Here is a 22,350-nt window from a genome sequence, read left to right as displayed (position 1 = left end):
AGCTAGGAGAATGAGAAGGGGAGAATAGGAGGGGGGAGGAGGACATGAGGGAGTAGAAAGGTTGAGTTGGGAGAAGAATAGAAGAAAACAAGAAAGGAGATACCATAATAGAGGGAGACATTTTAGGTTTACAGAGAAATCGGGCACTAGGGAAATGTCTGGAGATCTACAAAGATGATACCAACTAACAATCTAAGCAACAGAGAAGAGACTGCCTTAAATGCCCTCCTCTGGTAATGAGATTGATGACTGACTTATATTCCATCATATAGCCTTCATCCAGCAGCTGGTGAAAGTAGAAGCAGACACCCACAACTACTCACTGAACTGAACTGGAATCCAGTTGCAGATAAGGACGAGTAATAAGCAAAGGGGTCCAGACCAGGTTGGTGAAACTCACAGAAACAGCTGACCTGAAAAACGGGGAGCTCTTGGTCCCCAGACTGATAGCTAGGATACCAGCATGGGACTGATTCAGATCCCAGGAACGTGGGTTTCAGTGAGGAGACCTCAGAAATCTACGTGACCTCCTGTATTAGTTCAGTACTTATCCCTAACATAGGTGTGGACTTTGGAAGCCCATTCCATACAGAGGGATACTCCCTGAGCCAAGACACATGGAGCGGAGGGTGGGCTTAGGCCCTATCCCAAAGGATATGATAGGCTCTGATGACCTCCTATGGGAGGCCTCTTCCTTCCTGGGGAGCAGAAAGGATATGTGATTGCTAGGGTTTTAGTTGGGGGTGGTGGTGGTAGGGGAGGAGGGAAGGGAGAGGGAACTGGGATTGACATGTAAAACAATCTTGCTTCTAATTCAAATAAAAAAAATTCAGAGAAAACAAACAGGCATCTAAAAAAGAATAAAGAAATTCAGGAGTTAAGTATTATATATGACTTGGCGTTTGACCTCCTGACCATTTCCAAACCATGAGAAAAAGAGAGAGAGAGATCCTATAGAATATCATTTTCAGTACATGCAAAATGCTGATTTTGGTGATCACAGCTATTGTTCAAGTTGAATTGACACTTTAACAGTGGGAAGTGGGACTCTGGAGAAATAATTCAGTCATAAGAATTCAGTCTCTCTTGATTATGGGTGCTGCTTACAACAGACAAATCTGATTTTATACTGTCTTCCTTTGCTTTCCAGAGCAGTCAAGTCCAAGTTATCACCTGGGGAGTGGAAACCAGATATTTATCAAACAGAAAGCCTGGTGCTTTGGTTTGGACTTCCAGTTCTCTAGAAATATAAGGAAAATACCTGCTTTGTAAATAGATGAGCATATCTTGAGCAGTCTATGATAGTAGCTCAAAAGAGATTGAGACACATGAGAAAACTATGAAAATATATGGTACCAACACTACTAGCAAGTTTAATAGTCGCTGTTCTCTGTAGACAGGAGCCAGCATGAAGATCATTTTAGTAACTTGAATCACTGACAGCATTGGAAATAACACCATGCAACAAAGGCCAGTTAGTGAAGCATAACCATAAAAGTCAGGGTTATCATAGTGATCACCAAGGTGGAAGTGGTACCCACTGGGGGTCCAGTGTAAAATTATAGAGGTAGATAATAGAACACAGATTCCCTACTGCAAAATAGACAAACAATCAATAAAGGAGAAGTGGGTATATCCCAGCAAAAGAAACCAGAGATGGAAAACTTAGATCACTTTCAGTAAAAGTCACAATTTCTCTTTTAGTTTCCAGACATAATCCAGTTTGCACATTCCATAGTCATTAAGAGGTGATTTAGTCTCTGAGAGGGAGGGCCTTGTTTAGACTACAGCAACTATGCGCAATAATGAGTCCTCAGCCCTTTTCCAAGGGCACTTCTGTCTATTTACTCATACAGCTGTGTAGTGGAGGGAGAATGAAGGGGGTTCTCAGACATTTGGAAACCATTGTTGAAATAATCTGAATTGACTCTGATATCATCAAGAAGACTTAAGGTCATATGACTCCTTGTTTGAAAGTTAGTGGGATAAGCAGAAAAGGGGTTGCTCAGGTGTGAATTACAGTAGGCTCACAAAATGCGAAGATATGTCTAGCCATTATGTCTGTAATCCCAATGCATCATCATCATTAGCATTCTTGACAGCTTATATAATGCTGGAATGGATGTTCTTTGTGCAAGGAAGTGGCATTTTACTAGAGAATCCAAATGGAAGGATCATATTAGCAGGCCACACTGTAAAGAAAATATCGTAAGTTTATGGCATAAGTTAGTTCTGCCTTCAAGAAACTACAGATACAGATAGAATGATCTCCATCACTTCTCCATTTAATCTACCAATCCGGTTCTGGGAAAATGGTGAATAGACCCTGGAATGTGAATACAGGCATTACTCTGAAGTAGCAGTCACTGTCATAGCAATTGCAGTATCTCTAATAAATCAGATGAACATTGCTTGTTAAACACTGTTTGTGGCTATAGATTTGTACCCCTATTTAAGTTAGAAAGGATCGAAACACCTCACATTTACCTGAAATAATATATATCTAGGATATATAAACCTACAACTGTATTAATTCATACCTCTCTGGCACAGTATATCACAACAAAATCTTGATTGTCAGGTATCCAGCTGAGCATCAATTTGAGGTACCACATTGATGGCATTATGATGAAAACAGCAGAAGAAAAATTGTGATAATCAGTTTTGTATCTTATAAGATGTTGGGGGGTCATAAGGGAGGATGGAAAAAGAGAGGGATATGGACAGGGGAAGGGGGAGACAAGAAAGAAAGCTTAGTTTAAAGGATTAATATTTTTAATTGTTAGTTGTCTGCTAGAACATTCATTAAATAAAGTAAAAGGTAAATAGAGTTTGCAGCACCTACCACAAAGAAGGAAATGAATTGCTCTACAGGGAAATTTATCTTACCTGTATGCTCCATGGAAGAGAACTGTCAGTGCAAATGTTTGATCAAGAGTAGGCTCATGGGATGAAATACTCTGAAGTAAGCCTAAACTTAGGGTATATGATCTGTCAGCCCCAGTGGGTAGAAGGGAAAATAGTCCATGTCGAGTTTGTGGCAAACTTTCCTGTGAAAATTCCAACAAAGACTCATGAGGTTCTGCAGAAGATCCATACCCTTTGCAATGAGATTTTAATCTTTTGGGAAATAACCACAGGCATGTTAGTTGGCCTTGGTAGAAATGGAGTACCTGATTGTGGAAGAGTAAGTCTGTGGCCAAAACTATTCATCAAGAAGTGACCCTTGTCTGATGTGCTACAGTATAAGTAGACACAGCAAAAATTCATCGTAGCATGAAAGTGATGGATCTGTGATTGTTTCAGTCCATGCTTCCTGGAGAGACAGAACAACGAGAGGGTGAACAGACACATGGGGTGGTATTTATTATGGGAGACAGCTCAGTTCTTTATGGAGAAGTGCTGCGATTGGCCATCTGAGAGCTGGAGAACCAGCAATACTAGTGGGCTGACTCAGTCCAAGTCTAAAAAGGCTTCTGAGCCAAGGGAGTTTTGGTCTGATTCTTAGTTCTAGGCTGGCCAGCCTAGAGGGAGACAATCAGGCACTGGTTTGAGCTCTGGAGACTAGAGGTAAAGAAAATCTGGAGTCACTCCAAGTCAGAAAGCTAGAAAAAGGCACCCAGGCAGGATGAGACAGGATGAAACTTCTATTCCTCTTCATTTTGCTCCACCTGGTCTCCCATATGGCTGGACAGTGCTCCTTTGCTTTGGGGTGGGTCTTTCAAAGTGAGGTCACCAACTTATCCACCAGTCATTTCTGCAAATAATTAATAGGCATCCCAGAGGCAGCCCAGTTATTCTAACCTAAAGCAAAATTATACAGATTACAGCAGAAGAAAGGTGCAATTGATGCCTACTGAGGAATGGAGAGTAAATAACCCTTTCCCAACTGTATCTCTTACATCAGTCAAAATGATGTTCAAAGTGTGGAACAGCACCATTGCCATGGCATCCTCAACTGAAGAAACAATGTAGTAAAGTTGTTTTTCGTTGTAATTCTACACCCACCCCCACAAACAGGCTGGCCACCTCTGTCAAATGTTATAGTTACCCCTTTCTAATCCCTCAAGCAGCAAAATGAAGACAAGAATTAGATCAATGGGCAGTTGTTTTGCAGACCCACCTGTGTGCATAAATGCTCATAACCAGGAATTGTGTTAACCAAACCATCCCATTTAGCAAAAGAACTTAATGAACTTCTGCAAATCTCAGGAGTTGCGGTGGGATGTATAAATATGAAAAAGGCTTCCTGCTTGAAACTGAGAATGCCCACTTACCCTAGAAATTTCTACATATCACACATATGCTAAGCCTTTAGCTGCAGAGATTTTCTCTTTCAGTTTAAGCTGACTTCCCAAGGAGTGCTATTAACTCAGCAGTTCAGTGACACCACAATCTCCTTGTGACCTGAAACAGCTCCCAGCAATTTACCAAATTGTTTGCTCATTGAGTTGTATTTTCAGAAGTAAAAATGACCAGTTTAAGTGTTTCCCCTAAGCATAATACATACAAGACAAGATCCAGAAAAATACCTGAAATGACAATCCAGTTAGTGTTCTGCTTCATGGTGCTATTGAAAAGTCATGCAAATTCTACACATCGATTTTGCTGTTAATAACACTCATTATTATTTGCTGAGTGCTGACAGTGAGCGGGAACAACCCTTGTGCTTGGGGCTTTTATAGTACTTAGACAGCCAAGGAAAACCGAATTAACTACACCAGTTAGTGTGAGGCTTTAGGGCTTATTTCCAGCTATATTTTTTTTCTCTTTTTCTTTTCATTTCCTCCTCTTTATTATGGTAGGATGCCCTGTACAATGGAAGAACATCACTGGGACTTTTTTTTCAGAGCCACCATAGGTAGTATACATTTAAAAATTATGCTGCAGATATAGGAAGTCTTTTAATACAGTTTAGAAATGTCACCCAAGGTCCCTAGTGGCTTTTCACAGAGAGAATTTGTAAATAAATTGATAAATATTTGCACTATAGTAAAGTATGTTGTTACTAATTTACTGTGTTCCATTTTCCATGAAAGGGTCAATTTAACTGCATAACAAAAAGAAGCAAAGAAAGAAAATATACCTATTAATTGCACACCATTTATTTGCAAGAGTTTGATATCTTTGATATATCTAAGTCACTGCAGTATATTTAAGAATTTTTAAAAAGATACTGTTATGAAGCAAATTTATTGGTGTTTTAAATTACTTTAAAAAGTAATTCCCAGTATGCTTACATTTATGTTTCTATTTTAAGTGAATCTTGTATTTAAACACATAAATATAGCACAGGATTATACACTGAACATTTGGAAATCATGAGTTTAATGGGATATAAATGACTCCTTAGGTCAACAGAAATACATTATTGCCACCATAGAAGGAAACCCCATCTCAAAAGCATTCTAAACAAAATCAAGACTTAGTGCATCTAAGCGTGCTTGGGAGATAAAAAACCGGTTTATCATCTAGCTTCAATTTTTATGAGTTTATTTATCCTGAGATAACATTTGCAAGGCTTTCCAAAACAGAAATGCAGAGGTTTCTGTTTCTAATTTAAATAGTCATATGATATGTGACCTTAGTGTAATAAGAGGTGTTCTGGCCAGGGCAGTTTCTTCTATGGATCAAGTGAATTTTTGTTAAATTGTAAAAATTTAAAACAAATGTCTCTCCAAGCAAAAAAGAAAAAAAATTAAAAAGAAGCCCTCAATGGCATCATGAACCATAACTTTAAAAAAACATACCTAAACAATGAACAGCCAATCGTTGTAGGAAAACTAAGAGATTTTCCTGAACAATTTGTGGTATTATTTAAAAATCTCTTTGAAAGGAATTGTTCTAGAATGACTGATTTTCTTTTTGCACCTTCACTCAATAAACACTAAAAAGTCAATTATGTAAAAGTGAAAGTAAGCAAAACAAAGCAGCATTGTGCTATTTTAATAGATTAAATGACAGAAGAGAAAAAATTCTGACCTCTTCTATCATATCTAGTAAACAGTGACATTCTTTTGATGTAGTCCAAGAATTGGCTGATTATTATATCATTCCTTTTCTGCATACTCTTAAAAACACACACATAGTTGTACAGGGGAGATGAGAGGCACGCTGTATTATGACTTCTTTAAATATTTATAACACAGGAGACACCTATCTGCACAGCAGCGGAAAAAGTATCTGTGTGATTTGAAAGTCACAGAGTGTATCCCGTAGGAAGGAGAGCCACAGTGTATCTTCTCATTCACCTAGTCTTTCATCCTCTTTAGAGCTACAGGAACAGTGGAGCAATAAACTACATAACATCTCTAAATGCCTAAGCTCCTCCAATCTCAGCTGGCTCCTTCAGATGTAATCACAGATTCACAAAGAGGGGTCATTTTCAAACTGTGTTAAAATATATATTCTTAGGGCTATTTGCAAAGAAGATGCAGCACAGACTTTCAAAAGTAGATTGTGGCTAATCCTATGTCTTACACCACCCTTCTCACAAACTTCTAATTCTCTTTTAAGTGTGTTGGGTGAGAAACTGAAAACAGGATCTGTTTGTAATAATGCTTATTATCCTCCCAGTGGTATGACTTTTCATACTCACATATGATTATTTTTTATTTATACTTCCTGTCCCCTAGAATCCTTTAACATCCTCTAGGGGTTTCTTTTAGACACGTGGCTACTTAATACAAAGATAATTTTGCATTTGTAGCACTGACATTTTGTCCTACATGGATTTTTTCTTACTTTCGAAATATTTCTTATACTAGGAATATTTTTGTCTCCTTTTTTAAATAATAATAATAATAAAAATATTTTGTTCATACAATGTATTTTGGTCATATTTACCCTTCCTGCAAGTTGTCCCAACTTCCCTACCTACTGAACTTACCTCTATTTTTTTAAAAGGGGGGGGGAGCAAAAAAGCTCCACAAAACCACAAAAATGAAAATCAAACAGGCAAAAGACCATTAGCAAAAAACTGCCATCTTCTGTATGCTGTGAATATGTTTCTCTTACTGGTTGATGAATAAAGCTGTTTCAGCCAATAGACAGGAGGGATGTAGCCAGACAGGAAGTATAGGTGGGTTTACCAGACTGGGAGGAATCCAGGAAGAGGAACACAGAGAGTGAGTCAGGAGAGAGATGCCATGTAGCCGCTGAGGACTAAAGGTTTCTGGGCATCACTGGTAAGTTAAGACAACATGGAGATACAAAGATTAATAGTTATGGGTTAATAATTAAGAGAGAGCTAGCACCAGGGAAAAATACTAATCCACTACCAGAGGCTCCCTGGAGTGCAGAGGCCTCCTTATTGACATCCATGTTCAGGGGTCTGGATCAGTCTTGTACAGGCATCCCACACGAAGGGATACACTCTGGCCCTGGACACATGGGGAAGGGCCTAGGCCCAGTACAGGAAGATTTGGAGGACACTGCAGAGCCCCTGTTGAGGGCCCTACCCTGCCTGGGGAGTGGTGGGTGGATAGGGTGGGGAGGTAGGTTGGGGGTGGGGGAGGAGGAATGGGGGTGAGGGAAAGGAGAGGGAGAAGGGACTTACATGTGAAATAAGCTTGTTCCCTAACTTGAACTAATAAATAAATTTAAAAGAGAGAGAGAGAGAGCTAGCCTGTAAGAAACCTAAGCCATTGATCAAACAGTTTATAATTAATAGAAGCCTCTTGCATTATTTGGGACTAAAGGGCTATGGAACCTGGCAGGACAGAAGCTTCTGACCTCAACAAAAAGTCCACAAAAATAACATTCAGGTGGTGTGTGTGTGTGTGTGTGTGTGTGTGTGTGTGTGTGTGTGTGTGTGTGTGTTGGTCAATTTCTCCTGGGTATGGGGTCTGCCCTGTTTTTTTTTTTTTATGATAACTGTCTTTTCTATGGTGTGTCTAAAAGCTTTCCCCACTAAACATCATTCAAATACTTCCTCATAATATAATGCTGGATTTGGTACTGACGTATCAGGGAGGCAGCAATGGTAAAAGCTACATGAACTTTATTGAGAGAAGCAGATGTTTGGAAGTTTATGAATCTCATCCATCTATGCCACAGTTCATTTGCTGGGATCTATCTTGATCAAGGACAAGTTTATAGAGAATGAGGCTGCTGACACAGTCAGAAGGGGATAGTTTGTATTCCAGAGGAATGAGCACTTTGAGGGGAGCACAAATGTCTTCCATTTTGAGTCCACTTCAAGAAGTTTGTATACATAATTCATACACAGATTTCTTTTCTTCTCACCAGCCCTTTAATGGTCTTCCTTCCCAACTTCTCACAAGTGTGACAAACTATTAATCATTGCTATTAGCTAGGGTAGAAACTTATGCCTTTCCTTTTCCAGCCAGATAGGTAAAGATGCAAGCTTGCCATTTAGCAAATTGCTTTCAGAGCAGTGTGGCATTGCAAGAGCCCACCTGTGGTTGTTTGATAAGGCCAGAAAACAGCATGGAGACCTATGAGCTGGGAGGAAGCCTATTCTTCAACTTGGCTTGGGAAATTTCTAATGAAATAGTAGGTAAAGTTTCAGGGAGAAAGTTCAGTGAGACAAGAGTGGGCATGCTCGTGTTTTGAGAGAGAACAGATAAGAAAAGATAAGATCCCTCACAACTTCCTGAGATGCCACCCTGCATATGTGCTTTTTTATTTCATGAGAGTTCCTGGACATACTTATCTGGATTTCTAGCTCCTTTCTCTTGCTTACCTGCTTGAAATATCAGCCAACACTTAGAAGCAACTACTCTAATGCAAGTCTCTGAGGAATGTTGGTGAGCAATACAGACCAGTTGTTTCTTCATGATGACCACGCTGTGCTAGCACAGGGATTCTCAACCTTTCTATTGCCGTGACCCTTTAATACATTTCCTCGTGCTGAGGGTAATCCTCAACCATAAAATTATTTTTGTAGCTACTTCATAACTGTATTTTGCTATTGTTACGAATTGTAACATAAACATTTTTGGAGGCAGTTTTTTTCAAAGGGCCAAAATCCACAGCTTGAGAACCATTGTGCTAGGAGGCCTGCTTTGGAGGCTTTCAGTTTCAGGGAATAGTTAGAAGATGAGAACGTGTCTAAGTGTTCTGAAATCTTAGAGTTAAAATTTCCATTGTCTGTCTCCCCACTACTCCCTTCAGGGCTGAGGTGCCCCAGGCTACCTGGTGCCTTTCTTAATTTCCATGGCCTACAGGGTGGACAGACAGTTATATGACCTCCTGTAAGACTATTTATTTGAAAAGCTGCCATTGCTTAGAGAAGTTCTCAGAAAATGTCAGCTCTTGGATCACTTGGTAAATTCTTAGGAAAAATTCACTCCAATGAAAAGTATGTTCTCTCCTAAAACCTATAGACTCACAAAAATGTTTTGTTTTTACTGGTGGGAAAATATTTGAAAGTGAGATGAGTTAGTGTTTTATTGCTGTGACCATGACCACAGCAGCTCTTATAAAGAAAAACGTTTAATTGGGGCTGGCTTACAGTTTCAAAGGTTTAGTCCTTTATCATCATGGTTGGGAGCATGGTGGCATGTGGGCAGACATGGGGCTGGATAGGTAGCTGAGAGTTCTACAATTGGATCCACAGGAAGCAGGAAGTGACTGCCACACTGGGTGTGGCTTGAGCATCTGAGACTTCAAAGCCCACCCCCTAGTGACATGCTTTCTCCAACAAAGCCACACCTAGTCCAATAAGGCTACATCTCCTAATATTGCCACTCCCTATGAGCCTGTGAGGCCATTTTCATTCAAACTAGCACATGCCATAAGTTGCCAGACCCTTATAGCTTCACTGAAGCTCTAGGCTCTGAATTCTCTTCTCTTTGTTTTCATACATCTTGCCAAGGTCTCTACAGTCTGCCAGCACCATTAACAGGTGAATTCGGGATCATTATTTCACCTGGCATCTGTAATATCTCTGTGAACTGAACCATGAAAAACCTTGGACAGTAATTAAAAGTGGAGGCACGTTATCACCTCAACAGCATCCCATGTGAGCACTTGAGCTATAATGCTACATTCTGCAATTGGTTCCTCTGAGCCTGGAATAATAGAGTTGATTCTAGGCCTTCAAGTGGACACGAAACAATTCCCTCCAGCAATCCAGTAGGCTAATCTTTGAATTTCACTAAAAACCTTATGGGGGGTTCAAGATTATTTTTTAAATTGTTTTTTTATTTAAAAGTTTTAAATTGTTTTTAAGATGATCACATGCAAGCACTATATTGTTATCATTCCCACCCCCTCATTTCCCACCTCCAACTCCTCTCATATCACCCCCTCCCTCTCAAAGTCGTGACCTCTTTTTAAAATATTGTTACAGATACATATAAATATAGCTATTAGTGTTGCCTCTATGTGTTTATGGCTGACCATTTGTCATTGAATAATCTATTAGGAGGCTTATTCGAATAGAAGATGGATTCATCCTCTCTCAACAGCCTTTAATTGCCTGTAACATCTTGTAGGATTTTCTCCATCCACAATAGCATGCCAACTGGTGGCATCATTGTATGGCTCTTGTTTAGGCAACCATACTGTTGAGATTTCAAGGACTCAGAACCCCTTCAGAAATAGAAAACAGCATCTCATAGCCAAAGACCTGGTCCTCTATCTCTTACAATCCTTCTACCCCCTGTTTTTTTCTGAAATGTTCCCTGAGCCTTACGTGTAGGAGTTGTGTTGTAGATGTATCAGCTAGGGCTGGGAACTCTGCAGTTGGTTGTGCTTTGAATGCATTTTGGCCATTTTTGGTTCTCTGCAAAGGTTTCTGTCTGCTACAAAAATGAGAGGCAAGTGCTACACTTATTTGTGAATATAAGGATGAAATAATAGGAAAGTGGCAATAGCAGTTTCTCCTCTATGATCTGTGACCTCACCATTCATGGGTAGAGTTGGCTAGTTTTACAGTGCCAGGCATGAATTAACTCCTATTGAGTGGCCCTTGTGGTTCATAGGCATCACAGCTTAGTAGGACTATCGGGTTCTTTTCCCCCTGGTATTTCTTGACATCTTGCTTATAACCTTCTGATATTGTGATAGCTAGACTTCAGAGAGGAACCTTCCAGGTTAGTTCCTGCTCAGTTCCACCAAGTCCTGTGATTGAAGTGTATGGTGTCTTCATAAATAGGGTCTTACCTTCAGGTTCTGTAAGGTAATGGTGGGCAAAGTCAGGCTAGAGACTACATAATTTTCTTTTAAGTCTCATTGACTCACTTCACCAACAACTCCTTATGTTTTTTTTTCAAACACTTAATATTATATTATTTATCTTTCCTACCTTTCTCACCCTCTGTATTGGTCTTGGTCTCTGTTCTCCTTTCTCAGTAAAATTCCCCCATCCACATTTATAATCTATTCATTATTTGATAATTTTGTATATGTAATACATTCTGGTCATGCTCACCCTGACCTTCCCTCAACTTAAAGCCTTCCCACCTCTATGAGCCCTTGTCCCAACAAGTTTCCCTCCTGCTATCATGCAATTTATTCGTTTATTCATTGTTGTGGCCCACTGAGTTTAAAAAGATTTTTGGGGGCATGGGTCAAAAGCTAGCTGCTGGAGCATTAGCAAGTGGCTACACTACTAAAGACAATGATTCTCTGTCTCCCAGCAACCATTAACTGCTAAAGCTCTCCAGAAAAGATCCAGGCCTCCTAAGGCCCTTTCCCAACATACCTGAACTTTGATAGGCCCAATCCTGTGCAGTTCTGTGCAGACAGTTATAGCTGCTGTGAATTGTAAGTGCAATAGCCATGTTATACCCAAAAGATAGATTTCCATGGCCTTCCTCCACATTGTCTGCATATTAGATACTTTCTTTGGTCCACTTCTAGAAGCCTCCTGGGTTCCAAACATCTGCTTGAGCTGGGAGTTTTTGAGCCTTGTTCTCTGATTGTTTCTGTGTGGGATCATTAGGAACAAGCACGTCATCCCACAAATCTTAATTCCCATACAACAAGTATATGGAAAACAAAGATCTGTTTTCAGTGCATCTTTCATTCCAGGAGACCATAGGCAATAATTTAAAGACATTTTGTTGCTATGTGTCACAGACCAGCAGATTCCTACTGATGGAAAGGGACAAAATGTTCACCCCCTTCAACTTAGACTATGCACAGCTAACACTTCGGGTGTTTTGAGATCCCTTTGACTTCAGACAAGTTTAAGTTAGGGTTCTTGCCTGTATCTGCAGAAATGAATTCTGGATTTATTTACCATGAAAAAATATTGCAATGATGCCATTGTACAGCCAACAAAATAAAACAAAACAATGAGGCTGGAATACCAAGCTCTGAACACGGGCAGAGACCATAATAAACTTCTGCTTGGAGTACCTGGTTTGGATGACAGTGCAACTCACTTGGGAAACTAAGCAAATGACAGATGCCTTTGCCACTCATGCCCCGTAACTCCTCTGGCAGAAAGTCTACAGTTCAGTTATTGATTTGAGTATTTTTCTCTTCATTTGCCACTTGTCAGCATTCTATTTGCTATGCCCAGGACACAGGGAGACTGAAAACCTGGACTGTTTTGATGCTGTGGGAAATCAGAGCAGCATCTACCCTGTCTCAGAATAATTTTTAATACTAATAATAGTCATAGAACTGTGAACATAAAGACACACAAGTCAGCATCATTCTTCCGTCTATGGCAGGATGTGTAACATAGGCATAGATGGTGTCATCTGTGGTTTCATTTGATCAATTACATAGTAAACGTTTTTTAGTATTTAGGAATCCAGGATATACAAGAATTGTAACTGCAAATAGTGCTAACATTAAGCATTCTCCTATAGATTGCAAGAAGCTGAAAAAGTTATGTCAAAACATATGTGTTGGGCTTCATGTTATTATCATTATAGTGATAGCCAGTTGTGCTTGGTGGAATTTGCTGAAGGCAAAAGAAAAGTATGGGCAGAGAACTCTTGGATGTCAGTTGAAATGTTTTAATTTTGGAAGTGGAATATGAGAATATTTGCGTCAATAATAAATAAATGTTTAGTAGCAAAGACATTCCTATGTGTAACATATAAGTGACATGTGGAAAGGCCCCATGTGCTGTTCATGAAAGTGAAGAAAGAGCATGGGTGTTGCTGCACACTTTACTATTCTGAAGATCGGAGAGTCATGTTTCTTTTCTTTTTCTTTTTTTTTCTTTTTTTTTTTTTTTTTTTTTGGTTTTTCGAGACAGGGTTTCTCTGTGTAGCTTTGGAACCTATCCTGGCACTCGCTCTGGAGACCAGGCTGGCCTCGAACTCACAGAGATCTGCCTGCCTCTGCCTCCCGAGTGCTGGGATTAAAGGTGTGCACCACCAACACCATGAGGAGAGTCATGTTTTCAAAGTTTACTTTTAGTTTCTATTACTATTGAGGGAAGCATACATACATACATACATAACATACATGGAACTGAACACATAATACATACATACATACATACATACATACATACATACCTGGAACTGCACCCTGCATCAAGTTTTATATCTAATCCAGACAACAGATATTTCATGTACTAATGACCTATGCCACACTAAGAGATAAAACAGAATTCTCACATGACCCCTTCCCCCACAAAAGAAAGAAAATACATTTTTATGGCTAAAATGATAAAATCAAATCATTAAACTTCATTTATCAATATTTTCAAAATCTGTTCAGTTGTTCCCAAAAGAGCTTGGTTTCACTCGCTCAAAAACTTAAGTGGAACTAAAGAATCCACTTATGTAGACCATTTTCTTTCCTTCTTCCTTCCTAGGTATGTTATTTTCTTTTACAAATAGTTTCTGTATAATAGGAATTTAAAAGGCCGTCTCCCATCCTACTACACAAACCCTTGGCCCACTCTCTGAGTAAAGCTACTTAGAATTACCCTTAAAAGAAAGGAGGGAGGATATTTTTGACTATATTTGCATATTTAAGTCTTACAGTTCTAGTATATAATATGGTGATGTTTGTCAATATGTTTTAGTTCTACAATTGCACAAAAGGCTTAAAAACCAAAAGTGATTATTCCTAGGGAGTGGAATTGTGAGACAGTGGAAGGAGTTTGGGAAAATTAAATGTAGCACATGATAATTTAAGCAATAGAACTATGGAAGACACAGGTGCTTCAACGGCATTGATCAGTAGGTATTTATGACATATTGTGAAGCAAAGAGACAAGCATGAGAGGAATGTTGGAGTTATTTAAGTTTGCAGAGGTGTGAGGTGACATGTTCCAGGGAAAGGGAATAGCATATGTAGCCCTGAAGCAGGAAAGATCATGTTATAAATTAAAAATTAAAGACGTCCCAAGGGAGGAATATAATGTGATTTGTCCAAAGAAATGAAAGCACTTGGACCACACAGGTCTTTAGGTTTTGTTAAGGAGTTTAAAGTTGGTCCTAAGAGCACAAGAGAGCCATTGAAGCGTTTTAATTGCAGGGTTTTATTTTCACCTTAAATGATAGCTCTGGCTACAGAATAAAAATTGTACTGTACAGAGACAACATGACAGACAACAATAGCAGGAGACAGGCTATTGAGAAGGTGCAGTTTTTACACTAAAAGCATAGCAATGAGATCTTGAAGCTAGGAAACCAGGAGAACAAGTCCGTGGCTTGAAGATCAATTGGATAAGAGTGGCACAAAAGGTAAATGAGACAATAGTGGCCTCCATGTTCTGGGCATCTGGGTGGATGATGACAATCATACTGAATGTGGAATTTTGAGAAATGATTTCAACTTTTGAAAACTACATTCTGTAGCTTCTGGAACTTAAATATTTGGACTAACATATATTTAGCATATTTTTTCTTTGTTAGTTAAAATATAGTCACATAATTTCTCCTTCCCTTCTTTCTCCCTCCAACCCTTCCCATTCTTCCCAACTCCCTCCGCAATCCATAGCCTCATTTTCTTCATTAGTGTTACATATGTGCATGAGTGCATAAATATGCAAATATAATCTGCAGAGCATGTTTGTGTGTGTATACCTTCATGACTGCCCACGTGGAAATGGATAATCAGTTATGGGGCTCATCTGTGGATAAGATTTATTCTCCCTCTTTCAACTATCTAATGTTGTCTGTAGTTCTTTGTCTAGAAATGGAGCCCCAAGAGGTTTCTCTTTTCCATATTGGCATGTCTATTGGCATTGCTCAGGTCTTGTTTAGGCAGTCATTTTGATGTCTTTCTAGGAGACACAATCTCACAACAGACTTCCTGGTCCTCTGGCTCTTACAATCTTTCTTTCCCTCTTCTGTGATGTTTCCCGAGTCTTAGGAAACTAAGTTGTATTGTAGTTGTATTGTAGATGTATCCACTTGGGCTGAGTACCACATGAGCTGGTGTTCTCTGAATGTTGACCAGTTGTGCTTTTCTGTAATTGTCTGTCTTCTGGGAGAGAAGCTTCTCTGGTAAAGGATGAGAGCTACATTTATTTGTGGGTATAAGAATACATTTTAGAATGCAGTTAAGATCTATGCAGGTCTTAAAAAGTGGTAGTAGTAGGTTCTTCTCTAAGATCCATGAGCTCACTAGACCCAGTATAATACATATATGTGCCAAAACATTATTGCTGCTACTCTTGGTTGCCTCCTGAAGATTGAAGGTAAGTCCCTATCGTTGAAGACATCACATTCTTCAGAGACAGGACTTAGAAGACTGGAGCTCTATACAACCTAAAAGCCTCATCTTTGAGGTTTAGCTTTTATAGTACCAGAAGATGCTATGCAAGTTGCCAGTGGAGGGAAGAAATCAATAGTCTTTCCCAACTGTGATGTCTATGAACCACAAAAAATGATCAGCATGAAAAGATACCTCTAAATGTGTAATAGTGGCATTTGTATCTTGATCACAACCAACAGCTTTCTAATTGTAGTGAAATTGAGAAATCATGCCTGGTACTGAAAATTTGGCCAATATTTTTATTTTTAAAAATAGATTTAATTAGTTATAATTTATGTATAATAAACTCCCTTGGTGATAAGTATATGGTTTTATTAAGAATTGAACTTCTGTAATCATTTAATCAGTTATAACCAAGACATAAAGCACTTGTATTACCCAATTCCTTATCCCCCTTTGCGCATAGAAGGCAAAGATACCTTGGTTCCCTCACCAACCCACATTTGAGGGTTTTTTTTTTTTTGTCTTTTGTAGATTTTCCATGTAACAAAATGCTTCTTTCACTTAGAATCCTGCTCTTGAGAACAACCTGTAATTGAATAAACAGTAGATTACATTCTTTCATGCTGAATGATTTTACTCTACCAGGATGTAGGAAGTCTACTTATCTACTTTACCAGTTGATGCACAATGTCACGTCTGGTTTTATCTATATGAATAAAAGGGGTATGACTACTCAAGGACACATCCTTTTTTAAACATGTACACTTACTGACTTTTCTCAGGTAAATATCTAGTGACTTAGTTGTTGAGGTGTACAGTAATACACACTTAAGAAATATTTTAAAACATCTATTAATGTTTCCAAAGTGGTTCTAGCATATTTATTTCACATGACATGTGTGTGAGTATAGGTTTTCCCATATCCTAGCAGACATTTGGTATTACAGAAATTTTTAAAAATTCATCAGTTCTAATAACTATGGAAAACTAATGCTTTCCTGGTTTTACTTAATGTGGAACATGTAATTATTCACACTAATGATGGCAAATATCCGTATGTATATATACACAGAAATCATGATACTACTTATCTTATAACTACTATACTGTTATAAGAATTGAGTCAGAGTGAATGAGGGATCTAAACTGATAAAATTTTAGACTTTCTAAAAGAAATGTAAGAGAAAATGACTTAATATTGGAAATTGGAAACCAAAAAGACAAACTATAAAGACAGATTAATAAACCAGAAGTTACCAACATTATTGTATTTAAAATATTGTTGAATTTACGACTACAGCTTCAAAACGGGTCATATTGCCCTCATTCCACCTTGGGCTTATGGTTTCTTCCTTCTTACACATTTAAAGCATATCTGTTATATCCCTTTAATGTTTTTGTTGGCTTATGTTACTTCTATTGTGTCTACATCTGTTTTTTACTAATTGACTTTCTTTATTTTTGTTATTAGGCCATAGATTTCAATTTTTTTTGCTTTCATAGAACTTTTTACTGGATTCCAGAGAATGAAGTTTTTGTATTGTTGCTATTTTAAAAAAATCATTATTCCTTGAAATATGACAACATGTTCTAATAGGCAGTTAAGTTACTTGGAAACAGATGGATCACATTGAGACTTTAAAGCATTGCTAAGATGGTCACATGTCAACCTTAATGACAAGACTTAGTCTAGTTGCTTAGCAGATGCTTTTCTATGAACACTTTCTAATACCCTGTGTATTATGAAGCCCCTCATCTCTAGTTGAGGTTCACACACTGTCTCAGAGTGCTGTAAGCTCTGAGGTTTACTGTTTTTTTTCTGCCTCTCCTACGGCTACTCACTTCTGATATTTTGTACAAATCGGAGCACAGAAAGCACAAATCTAGAGTTCCCAGGTCTGATATTTCTAGGATCTTTCACCCAGATTCTATGATATTCTGCCTATTAAGGATGCAACTCAATTATTTTATGTGATGTGTTAGACTTAATAAATAATGTTTGAGAGATTGTGGGAAAAATGATGGTAATTTCTATTATTAGATTAAATGCTAGGCTCTTATCTAGGTATACTCTTATTTTATCTTGAACAAAGGCCTTCTGGTCTAGTCTTCTTCAATGACTATGGGAAGTGTCTCTGACCTATAGTTCAATTGCATTATTAGAAAATCTTAATCAGAAGTATCCAAGTAGGTTCTTTCCTTTAAAAGATAATGTAAAGTATAAGCCTATGCTTTATTTTTAAAATATATGAGGTTTTGGCTTAATTTATTAAGTAACAATAGGCAATGAGTATCTTTTAATAGTTCTTTTAATAGGCCAGAAAATTTCAAGCATTTAGAATGCTCCGGTTATGGATATATATTCATGTCCTCATGTTTGCAATAGATACATTACAAGTGAGCCCTGCCATAAAGGAAACTTAAATTCTGACAGTGCCTTTGTAATTAACTGGGCAGTGGGTAATGTAAAGAGTGTCAGTGAGAGTCTAAAATGCCACAAATAAGCCTTAAGTTTTATTTTTTAGAATGTTTACATTTAGGAATTTGCTAATGTAATACTGATATCTTCTATTCTCTTTGTCTGGGATTTTTGTTCATTTTTTCTATGTATTGCAAGCATTCTTTGTGTGTGTTATATACTGTGTTTGTGTATGTACTTGTGCACACACCTAAAAATACCCAGAAGATACAAGATTATTTTCGTTTATTTCTTTCTGCCTTATTGCTTTAAGACAATAATAAACTCACCATTTTGGCTATTCTGTGTGGCCAGCAAATTTCAAGCATTTAGAATGCTCCGGTTACGGATATATAGAATTATGTCTGGCTTTTTATGCATGGGTGTTGGCTGAAATACAAAATTCATGTCCTCATGCTTGCACACCAAAAGTTTATATCTATTGAGGTGTATCCCCAGCCCCTTCATCTAGATCTGATCAATGATATATATTTTTGTAGCCATAGTTTAATATCAAACTGAAAAACTGACATGACATAGCAGTATTAAATAAACTACAGACCCTATCTGATTTTCATCAGTGTGTGTGTGTGTGTGTGTGTGTGTGTGTGTGTGTATGTGTGTGTGTGTGTTTCTGTGACATTTTTCTACTTTTGATTTATTTGTTTTATTTTGTGTTGAGAATGTTATCTATGTACATAATAAAATGTGACCATGTATTACAAACATGTGGTTCTTTTCTGTCTCTGCTTTCCTCCTTTTTAACAGGAATACTACAACTGCTGACTCCACCATTAGTTTGGTATATGGGAGTTGAATATATTGCTCCTTAAGTTTCTCCAGTGTTCAGAGAGGAGAGGGCCTGAATTCAATGATTCAAGAAGGGCTGTTCATGGCCCCTAGTCTGCTGTCTGGGAGGCCATCATGGGACTGATCCAGACTCCTGAAAGTGGATATCAATGAGGAGGCATCGGCACCCTATGGGGCCTCTGGTAGTGGATCAGTATTTTTCCCGGTGTAAAAAGGGACTTTGAGAGCCCATCCCATGTGAAGGGATGCTCTCTCGGCCTTGACACATGGGGGAGGGCCTGGTCCTGGTCCAGGATGATGTTGGGGAATTTTGGGAACCCCCGTGGAGGATCCTACCCTCTGTTGGGAGCAGAGTGGGGAGGGGACTGGTGGGGAGTTGGGGGAATGGGGGAGAGGGAGAAGGGATTGACATGTGAAATTATAATTTTGTAAAAATTAGATAAACAAAGAGAAAAAAGAAGGGCTTTTATAGACATCTGGGAATTAAGTTAGATGCTGAGTTTCTAGACTAGTCAGAATTGATGAGCTCTGTGTGCAGCAATACCTTTGCCTTAATAAATGAAATGAAGTGCAATCAGTTTGATAGCCAGTACCAAGTTTGGGCCTCTCCACACATGAGTACATATATATATATATATATATATATATATATAATATATATATCCCCAAATAGGAACAGTATGTTGAGAGGCTTGGTAAGGGATGAGTATAGGTTCCCTATGGAGAGAAAATACATACTTCAACACAGGAGAAAAATGAACTATTTAAAATATGCAAAATATGCATTCAAATATTCTTCACTATGTTTCCCTTTGAATGTGAGCTGAACATAGTGATTTCTTTGGTACTCACAGACTATGTGAGTGCGCTAACCTATTCTGAAGCTCTAAAATACTATGGCTCCTACTCTGGGTAGCCTCTCTCTCAGCGCAAAATTACACATGCCCAGCAACCCTATGGGGAAATTCATGTAGCAAGCTGTGACCATGGAAGTTCTATTTCCAGCTAAATGTTTTGAAACTATACTCCTGGCCAAGAGTTTGACTACAATCTTCTCAGAGATCTCCAGCCAGAAAGACCCATTGCTGGCACTCCTAGATTACTTAGAAACTGTAAATGTCTAATGGTTTTAAAGTGTTAAAATTGCTATCCAACAATATAACTGGTGCACTCCCTGAAGCCCCCTCTTCTCTGGTATTTTGCTTTGTAAATTCTAGCAGCATTATTTTGTGTTCTAGCCTGCAGGACTTTTGGTTCCTTAGTGTTCTGAATATTTGCTTCTGGTTGATGGGCTAAGTAAATTATAGTGCTTATTTCACTTGTTCCTTTCTCTCTTGAGCCACAACCCAAGCCTACAAGTGGTTTAGTGTCCCAAAACTATTGACTATTGTCTCACCTGTCTTTCTGGTTTGCTTATTATTTTAAAACTTTCTTGTGTGTGTGTGTGTGTGTGTGTGTGTGTGTGTGTGTGTGTGCGCGCGCGCGCGCGTGCACACGCGTGCGCACGCATGTGTACACACAGATGCACACATTCTATGTACCACGACGATCCAAATGGTCGAACTCAGGTCCCCAGGGTTGGTTGCAGGTGTCTTTCCCTGCGGAACCACCTCTCTGACCCCATCTTGTATGTTTGCTAATTCCTCAAAGTCTGAGTTAACATATGGTCCATATTTTTCTATCATGACCAGAAACAGTTTCAGCTTTGATCTCAGTTTACATACAAAGAGCTAATACCCTCATGAAATTCAGTAAAAGAGTTCTTTGTTGTTCCTTAAATTTTAAGTATTTTTTTTTCTGGAGAGGAGTATTTAATGTTAGCTTTATTCTGTCAGAAGTCCAGTGACGTAAAGAGTAAGAGAGAGTTTGAAGTTGGGGAAGCCAGCGCTGCACCTAGATCATCCAGGTTGTAAAACACAACATGTGAACACCTTGCATGCAAGCACAGTTGTCTCTTCCTGCTCTCAGGCTGAGCCATCCCTGTGTCCCTCTGAGCACACAAAAGCAGTGCCGAGCCTAGTTACTGTCTGGTGAAATATAGAGCAACCCGTCATAACCAACATACTTCCTAGCTTCGGTTTTCTTTCCTTGGAGGTTGCTGATGTACATACATGCCACAGTCCTACCTTGTCTTCTCCATCGCATCACTGACTACTAGATCAGATCGGTTCTTTCTTCCATACACATACACAAATCAAACCCGCTTTCACTGATACTCATAAAACTCTCTTCTAGCTAGCACATGCCATTTCTCTCTCAGGGTTGTTTTGTTTCTCAGCCAAACACATCAAGTTGATAGTGGCAGATCCACAGCAAGAACCAGTATTAGTTCTCGATCAAGCAGTTGAAATCAGAATAAATAACATCTTGGACATCTTGTGAAGATTAGAAGCATTATTCAGTGCAGCTCATTAAATTAACCAGGATGCTGTGCAAAGACAGACAAAAGAAATCATGGCTACCTTTCAAAACTTGGTAAGTCTGGTAGGAGAAAAAAAATAAACGTGGAAGTCGTTTCGATGCAAACTTATAAAAGTCACTTGACTCCATGCAAAATAAGTGATAGAATTCAAATAGAAGGGAGCAAAGCTGACTGGAATGCAAGTACTTACTCCTGAAATAATTAATTTTCCTCTTTCATGAGGTAGTAGTAGGGAGTCACTAAATTAGGGATGGAAACTTGACATTGGCAACCCTTGAGTTTTAACACATATGGCTTAAAAATACGGTTCATTGGGTTTTAAGAAATGCCAAATATATTCCAATAAGTATACATAATTTAGTATGCGTTTCTCTTGGAATTTTACTTTGGTAAAATATGAGAGGACTATCTTATTCTCTTATTCTATAATATGTTATTGTAAAAACATATGAGAAATATCGTAAGACCCATACACTAGTGGAACCAGCCTCCATCTCCATACTGTTTAATTCCATGTAACCGAGTTTTGTGTAAAGAAGCAACAGGTTTCTAGGCAAGTCTCTGAGAACCCACAACCTAGTTGCTCCAGTTACAGAGATTTTACAGGGTAAGATTGAGGAAATGGTGGCAAATTCACCTACAGTGTTTTCATGTCTGTTTTTAAAATACTTTGGGTACAAAGTATTGAGGACCAAGCTTATTCGAACAAGTGAAAACGATTGCCTCCATTAAAGGTACACTTTACACCTTTAAGACTAGGAACCAAAGGTAAAACAACAAAGGATATGGGAAGCCACTCCCAGCTGTGAACTACCCCTCTCTCCTTTAAGTGTATTGGCATTAACTCTTGGTGCCTGGCCTCTTGTAGAGGATTGGAATAGAGGTTGGATTAATCACCCTTGAGTCTGAAAGTTTCTATGTGAATTTCAGAGAGTTTTGAGCTACAGCATTGGATGAGGATCGTTTGAGACCCAAGAGGAGAGAAACATGACTTATGCATACACAAACAAAAGAGGCAAGATATTCTCACCTGGTCTGAGAATTTTAG

The sequence above is a fragment of the Cricetulus griseus genome, chromosome 2, assembly GCF_003668045.3.
Source record: "Cricetulus griseus strain 17A/GY chromosome 2, alternate assembly CriGri-PICRH-1.0, whole genome shotgun sequence".
In the NCBI taxonomy this organism is placed as follows: domain Eukaryota; kingdom Metazoa; phylum Chordata; class Mammalia; order Rodentia; family Cricetidae; genus Cricetulus; species Cricetulus griseus.
This window is presented reverse-complemented; position numbering follows the sequence as displayed.